An 8,780-nucleotide genomic window follows, 5' to 3' on the forward strand; every position below is an offset into this window, starting at 1 on the left:
AAAAGCATTTGTTTAAGCTATAGTGCACCAGGTAACCATGAAAATATGCCCCATTCCCATCCTTTCCACTTTTGGACCAGTACATAAGCTAACTTTCTTATTTCTTTTGTTATTTGTTACATCACTTTTCCATTGTCATCTTTTTGTTAACAGCAGTTAGAGACATTTAATTTTCCCCACACTCCCCCTTCTTCTGCTAATAGATAATCTAATACCATCCAATGCTGAAATCTTGCAGTCCTCATCTGAGTGGATTGGTCAGCAAGAAGATCAAGAGCTGTAGCTGTCTGCTTGGTTAATATTTCAACGATAGCTTGTAATCTAATGTGATAGATTGGCATTTAAGAAAACAGAGAAACACCTAAAGAAGTTAAAACTGCTGGAGGCTGATGAGAGTTTCTTTCCTAGCCAACAACTGGCCATTTCTAAGAACTGACAGCAGTTTTGACCATTGAAAAGGGAGATCAACCTGTGAACACCCCCTTTAAAACCTAAGCCTGGGAATTTCTTTGTCTCTTTGTTTCCTGGCTGTGAAAGGTAACAGAGCTCCAGCTGGCCTCCCGTTCCCCTGCCCGGGCCATGCGGCCCAGGCAGGGGCTGGGCTGGGCCTGCCACAGCTCCCAGCCAGGAGATGGAGCCTGCGGGGCTTCTCCCCTGGCTCTGGTTGGGCCAGGCCAGTCCCTGGCTCGGCTGCAGTTTTTGCCATGACTGAATTCACCAGAAACTGTCGAGTAAGGAAAGAAAAAAGCTCTTGACCTGCGGTAAGCTGAGACAGTGACCACACTCTCCAGAGCAACCATGAAGAATTTTCCATTGCAGACAACTCCAGCTGCTGCTCCGGCAGAGATCGCAGAACCATCTACAAAGCCTGAGCAAGATTTTAACTTTTTCATTACCCAAATGAGACTTGCAGATTAATCCTTTTTTTCCAGAGAGAGAGAGAGAGTCATCAACATGTAAAGAGATTTTATAAACTATCAGAGACAGTGAAGAAAAGAATTAAGCTTCAGAAAAGGTAGAGAATAAGGAGATGCTTTTATAAGCTGAAATATTTTTCTGTTAAAGCTATGGAGATGAACAATAGTGTTCTGAAAAAACTCCTTTAATTTATGACAGAGTATATTGGGAGGAATAGAGTAGTTGAAAGTGTGAATTTTGAGCAAAAAATGAAGTAGTTGTGATACAGTGAAGTACTGGAACAGAGAGAGAGAAGTAATAGCTGAAGATTTGTAGCTTTGTAGAAGCAAAGAGAAAACTTCTGTTTCCAGAGAAGCTCACAGAGACAAATGAAGATAACTTTTGCCTTTGAATAACTCATCCTTAAAAATAACATCCCTAGACTCATTTGACCCATAACACACCTCAGAGTGATGTGAAATGGGAGGAGTGAACTGAGGACAGTATTTCCAGGCAGCTGGCATCAGAGAAATAGAAAGCTATAACAGAAATAGTTTTCTTGTGAAAAACTCCATAGATTAGCAGAAGAAGACTTCTGTTTCTCTACAAAGACTGATAGAAAGACTATAGCAAGAACTGAGACCAAAACTGGGAATGTGAGTGATATCTGTTTGCCACACCTCACAGCTCTTAAGGCCTCGGGGATTAACCCCGATGCCTAATGATGGCACTGCCTGGAGCTGGCAATTGGGACAGGTGGCTACAATGGCTTTAGCCTGACTCCGTGTCAGCTGGAACTGACACATCAGTCCTGGCACATTTTGATGGTATTGCTGGTGACTTATCTTTGCTTGTTGAAACACATCTAGGAGACGTTCCTTTTCAGCTGGGGCAGCAAGGGAATCAGCTTTCCAGTTCCCCTCAGCGATTTCACCTGGCAAATCGGAATGGGATTTTATATGCATCAAATAGAAAGGTTGTTCTCGATTTGAAATCAAATAAATCAGTTTTGAGAGCAATCTAAAGAGATGTTCATTTTCAATGTCCTTGAGAACTGCCTGCTCCACTCTGGACACCACTCCCGCTACGTAGGCTGAATCAGTAACCAAATTAATCGGTTCGGAAAACTTCTCAAAGGCTCTTATGGTTGCAGCCAGTTCAGCTATCTGGGGTGATCCTTCTACAAACTCAACATCAGCTTCCCAAAGCTGAGTCTGTGGATTTCTCCAAGTCATCACCGACTTGTGAGAGGTTCCAGATGCATCAGTGAACACTGTGAGAGCTTTGAGTGGCCGTCAGCTCCTTTTCTCATGAGGAATGAGGTGGAATTCCTCATGAAACAATTTGTGTGATGGTGCATGGATTGAAATATGCCCACTATAGCTATCCAGAGCAAACTGAAGATTAGCATTGCTCTGCAGCAGGTGCTCAAACATCTCTTTGGTCAGTTTCTCAGGGAAGTGGTTGCCTTCTCCAGAGAGTCTGACCAGAAGGCGAATGCACATAAGGTCACAACCTGCCAGTTCCCGCAGCCTTACCCTGGCCTTTTGGATCAGCTGAGCCATCAGCTTTTGTGGCTTGGTGATAGTTTTGGATTGTTGACGGGAAAGACCCATTCCATGATTAAGAATGCATCTCTCTGGCCCTCGGCCCACTGGAATATTAACCCATGTAAGTGTGGTAATTTCCCCAGGACAATAAATTTAAAAGGCAGCTCAGGTTTGAAGCGATGTGCCTGTCTTTCTGTCAAGGCCCTTTGTGCTTTTTCAATTGCAGTTTTTGCTTCTGGAGTCAATTCCCTGGGAGACAGCAACTCTCTCTCCCCTTTCAATAAATTGAGCAGGGGGCTCAGGTCTTCATTAGTGAGACCTAGCCAGGGTCTGACCCAGTTTAGTGACCCGCATAGGGAATGGAGATCTGCTAGTTTTAGGACTGCTAATAATTTCTAATTTCTGTGGAACAACAAACCGTTTAGTGATCTGCAAGCCAAGTATTTCCAAGGTGGCATCTTTTGAACTTTGTCTTCCTGCAATTGGAATCCAGCAGAGGTTAAAACTTTAACTACTAGGCCAAGGGTGTCTTGCAGCATGTTGTTATTGGGACAGCATACTAACACATCATCCACGTAGTGCAAAAAGATGGCATCTCTTTTTTCAGCATGCACTGGGGACAGCAATGACTCCACATACCACTGGCAGATGAAGGGGCTCGCTTTCATCCCCTGAGGTAATACTGTCCAGTGGTACCGTTTCATTGGAGCTTCCCTGTTAATTGTGGGAATGGAAAAAGCAAACCGTGGTCCATCCTCTGGGTGCAGGGCAATTTGGAAAAAACAGTCTTTAGTATCTAGCACTGCTAATAGCCAATTTTGTGGTAACATAGTTGGGGATGGCATACCCTGTTGAAGAGACCCCATGTCCTCTATCTTTTTGTTTATTTCTCTCAAATACTGAAGGAGGCGCCACTTATCCTTCCCTGACTTTTTTATTACAAATACTGGGGAATTCCAAGGGCTGGTTGTTTCTACTATGTGTCCCTTGGCCAATTCTTCTTCCACCAAGTTTTCTAGCGCCCTGAGTTTTTGTCTGCTGAGAGGCCACTGGTTCACCCAAATTGTATTATCATCTAGCCAAGATAGCTTTTGGACCGGACGCTCTACAGTGGCCTCCATCAAAAACCCTGAGGTGTCTCAGAAATTGTTAATTTCATTCCCCACTGGGACATGGTGTCTCTTCCCCACAGCGGGCACTTGTAATCAGTGACAAAAGGTCGGACACTAACTAATTTAACCTCCAGGCCTTCAATCTGGACAATAGCTTTAGCGATTTTTGCCAGTTACACCCCTCCAACACCCTGTATTTTTCCTGCCACAGGTTGCAGTTCCCAATGTGAGGGCCACACCTTTTCAGGTATGATAGTCACATCTGCCCCAGTATCAATTAACCCTTCTACATGGAGATGTTCTGATTTATGTGTTAGGTTACACCCCATAATGGGTTTGTCTTCACCCACCACTTCTGCCCAGTATACCCCTGGTGCTTTGTCATCTACTGGGACTTCTGTTGGAACAGGGATCACTTGGGCTATTATCTGCCCTTTGGCTACATGGAAGGGTGGTTGAGGACATCTTGCCAAGAGAATGAGGTGTGTTAGGTCTCCCTTAATTGTCATGGGAGCCACCTCAATCTCTATTGGCGTGTGTGCTGTGTCTCCAGTAACAAAATACCTATTATCCAGTCCAGCCAGGTCTTGTGAATTGTCTTGCAAGTCCACTCCAATGACAGTCCAACGATTAGATCTGAAACAAAAAGCTTTAGCAGTTACAAGTCTGAATCGCTTTTGCAGTTGCCAGATCTTATTACGCAAACGTTACCCACAATTATGTTTCTGCAGTCTCTCACCCTGCTCCCTTGACTCCCCTTTTCCCATTAAAACAGAGTCTTTTTCCTGTTTCAGGTCTGTCATATTTATGTCTTCACGCCTGTCAGCAGAGCGCTTTAAATTAGTTTTTTTTGTTGATTTGCTATAGCTTCTTTCTGGTGTTTACCTTGTTGCTGGGTTTGAGGACAGTTCCTTGCGAAATGTCCTGTCTTCTTGCACTGGAAACAGATGATGTGCTGCAGCTGTTCGGGTGACATCTGTGGCTTGTTCATCCCGGGTGTTACAGCTGCTACATTCCTTGGGGTGAATGGTCCTGATTTCTTGTCATGTGCACTGTACAGATCTGCTTTCTTGGCACACGCTTGGATCATATCTGCTATGGTAGGTGAAGGATAGAAGAGCAGATTTAAAATCACTTTACGGCAGGCCTCGTTGGCATTTCGTTGTGCCATTTCTTTAATCAATTCTGCTTGTGCTGTTGGTTCTTGCACTTGGTGTTGTATCTGGAGTCTGAGGCGGTCCACAAACTGCAAGAAACTCTCGGATGGAAGTTGATTAATATTAACATAACTGACTTGGGTTTCTAGTGTAGGTATTTTATTGTAAGCTTTTCCTGCTACTTCACAGATTTTATCTAAAATAGGTTTTGTTAGCACTTGAGCCTGATCTTCAGGCTTAGACCACCTTCCCTCCCCACATAAATGTTCAAAATAATCTCATTATTTTCTGCATCTTTTGCATCCTGTATGCTTTGCTTGAGTTCATCTAGGAGGTCTTTTAATGACCTTTCCATGAACTTTCCCAAAAATCAAATTTAGTGGGTGTTAGAAGGCACCTGAAGAAATCTTTGATGTCAGCAGGAACTAATTCCTGAGATTTTAAAGTAGCTTTAATAATTCTTTTTAATATTTCGCTATTTTTGCCAAATTCACATTGTATTTTACATACGTCTCTGATATCATGGTAAGAGAAAGGCTGATATTGTCTATTAGCTCTTTTTTTACCAGTATATATCACAGGTGAAGCTGTAGGTATATAATGATCTTCCCCAGAGCCTGTATCTCCAGGGTTTCCCTGCCCAGCCCCACCCCCACTGGGCAATGGGGGCTTTGTCTCACCCCCAGGCCAGTAAAGGGACTTATCTGCCCCCCTAGGGGGCCAAGGGGGCCCTGCCTCACTCCAGGATGAGTGAAGAGGCTTATCTACACCCCCAGTGGGCCCAGGGGGCCTCGCCTCAACCCCGGGTGGGTGGAGGGTCCCACCCACAGCCACACAGGGGCTGGGCAGGGACACATCTCACCCCCGGGGGGTGGCCAGGACACCCCTTCCCCCGCCCCCCCCCACGGGAGCAGGGGGCAAAGCCACTCTTCTCACTCCTCCCCCTCCCCATGGAGACAGGAGGAAGGGGAGTGGAGAGCAAGATTGCAACATTTGGGGGTGTGTTTGTAAGGTGATGCCATGCTTGAGCAGGGTATAGGAGGAAGGAGGGAGATGTGAGAGTGAGGGGAGGGGTTATGGGGGGAGTAAGGGAAATGGGCAGAGTGAGGTGGAGGAAGGAGTCATGTGAAGGAAGAGAGAGATAGGAAGGGGATTCCTCCACATGTGTAGCTGGCACATGGCCAACTCCATTTTGGATTTCAGGCACATGGAGGCCCGGGGATTTCATGGTCAGACTATTAGGGTATAGGTAAGAGTCTCTGTTACTTATCGCAACACTATCAGAGATGGGGGGCTGAATGAGACACATGGCTCCAGAAATGGCACTATTACAGTGCATTTCCTGAGTTTCTGGATGTGTCCCATGTATCTTTTCCAGCACAGGAGCAGAAGGTATGCGTAAAAAGGTACGGGATACTGATGAAGACTGCAACGGCTGGTTTTTTATGTCTTTTTCTCTGTTAATCAATTCTTTTCGAATTATAAGAAAAATTGGGAGATATTTTGAAGCATTTTTTTCTCCTTCCTCTGTTTTTAGAGTGAGAATATTGCCAATTTGATTCCATGTAGAAATAGAATTTACTTCAGACAAATCAAGCTGTGGATTGTTATGAGATAACCACACTGTGAAACATTTTAACTTGTTTCTAGAGATTTTAACATTTATAGTACTTAAAAATTCTTGCAATTTGGGCTCTAATTTTGGTTGGGGTGTAGATGTGTTAGATCCCATTCCTGTTATTAAAATTGTGTTTTCACAACTCGTTTTTATCTTGTTTTACTATAAAGCAACAAAGCGGTGGAAAGCCAGGCTTTTTTTGTTGTTTTTTTTTTTCTCTGTCAGCTTACTACCCCCCCACACACACACTGGGTTGAGATAAGCTGTTTTAAGAGACGGTCCGAAGATTCTCTCATCTGTCTCACAACCGTCTCAAGGACAGAGACTGAGACCCTGAATATCATAAGGGACTTGGTTTGGGGATTTGGGCCTAGATGAGGTGGATGTTTGCTAAGTGATTGTTTGCAGGTGGTTGCACGGTACACTGCTCTCGTTCCTGCTGGTGAGCAGAGGCTTGTGTGTGTACCCTGTGCAACGGGTTTTCCACGACACATTGCCCTCGTTCCTGCTGGTGAGCAAAGACTTGCAAGACGTGGTTTGCTCTGTACCCTACACCTGCCCCCCGTGCAATGGAATTCATCACAATGATCATCAATCTCTTCTGGTTTTGGCCCTGCGCCCCTCGCTTTGTAAAAGACTATAAAATCACACCCCAAACTTACCTTCCTTTGAGATCTCCCCAACGGACAGAAGACTCTGTGTCGTTGGACAGCTGAGTGGACTTCGACGTTGGTAGCTATAATCCCCTTACTCTCTTTTCCTTATGCTTTGCTTTCTCCTCTTTTCTCTCTATCGCATATTAGTGCTGATGAGCACTCAATAAAGTGTGTTTTGCTGTTTAAGTCCTTGGTTTGCTGATAATCTTTTGTACTCTAAGACCGACTAAAAGAACCACATCACGAATCCCACCTTGCAGATCGTGACACATGGTAACATAAACCTGAACCATAGCTGATTGTCCCTCTGAGTTCATGATGTGCAGTGGCTGCTGGCTGATGAAGCATCTGGCTGTTCCACCCAACCCTGCAACAGGCGACTCCACAGCATCCAGAGGCCACTGCAGGGGCCATGCATAGGCCAGGATGGTGACGTCAGCACCCGTGTCAATCAGACCTTGTAGGTGGATCTCCAGCGGGGTGGCACCAGGAAGGCAGAGGGTATATCACATCTCAGGCCTTTTGTCAGTCAGGGTTGCAGTCCAGTGCACCTGAGGTGGTCCTGTTAATCCAAAAAAACTGTCCCTTCGACACTGGCTTGCAGCCCTAGAAACCGAGGACTTGAAAGGCACAAGTTGAGCAATGAGTGTTTGTCATGATCCGCAAGGTGGGATTCGTGATGTAGTTCTTTTATTCGGTCTTAGAGTACAAAAGATTATCAGGAAACCAGGGACTCAAACAGCAAAACACACTTTATTGAGTGCTCATCAGCTCTTATATGCGATAGAGGGAAAAGAGAAGAAAGCAAAGCATAAGGAAAAGAGAGTAAGGGGATTATAGCTACCAACGTCGAAGTCCACTCAGCCATCCAACAATGCAGAGTCTTCTGTCCGTTGGGGAGATCTCAAATGAAAGTAAGTTTTGGTGTGTATTTTATAGTCTTTTACAAAGCAAGGGGCACAAGGCCAAAACCAGAGGAGATTGATGACCATTGTGATGAGGCCCATTGCTCAGGGGGGCAGGTGTGGGGTACAAGTCTCTACTCGCCAGCAGGAACGAGGGCAGTGCACCATGGCAGCACAGCAAGCACACCTGCAAACAATCACTTGGCAAGCATCCACCTCAACCAGGCCAGAGCCCCTGTACCGAGTCCCTTGTGATGTTCAGGGTCTTTTCTTGCGGCGGTCATGAGAGAGATGAGAAAATCTTCGGACCGTCTCTTACAGCGTTTTCTTGAGGATGGTGAGGGGAGGGGTGGGTGTGGAAACCATAGCAGAAATTTGTCCCAAATAATCAGCATCAATAAGCCCCAGATGCACAATGATGCCCTGGAGGGTGGCACTCGACCTTCCCATTAGGAGAGAACTTTTACCCTCCCCCAGGGGTCCATACGCATCCAAAGGAACACTATGCACTTGGCAAGAGTTCAGGACTACCGCTGCTGCTGTGCAGACATCAAGTCCAGCTGAGCCAGAGGTGCTGGCCTCAAGCTGGCTGAGTAAGCTCACATCAGCTTTGGGACCTGGGGAAAAGCTTACGTCCTGGCGCGTTTCCCATTCGTGCTCAGCTTTGTGTTTCCCTGATCTGGCAAAGGCCGGCCCTTGGTGTCATATTTCGCCGTGCAAGCCTCTGCCATGTGGTTTGGCTTTCCACACCGAGCACACAGAAATGAGGGAGCTTTCCCTTTCTGCTTCTGTTTCCCCTGCTTTTTGGTGGCTTGTGCTGTCACTTGTTTCTGCTGCTTACCTTTTGGCCCTTTTGAGGACCCTGGTAAGGCAGTAGCCAAAGCA

The sequence above is a fragment of the Pseudopodoces humilis genome, chromosome 12 (genome assembly GCF_049639895.1).
Source record: "Pseudopodoces humilis isolate 2021_Gansu_Grassland_sample_001 chromosome 12, ASM4963989v1, whole genome shotgun sequence".
Taxonomy (NCBI): Eukaryota; Metazoa; Chordata; class Aves; order Passeriformes; family Paridae; genus Pseudopodoces; species Pseudopodoces humilis.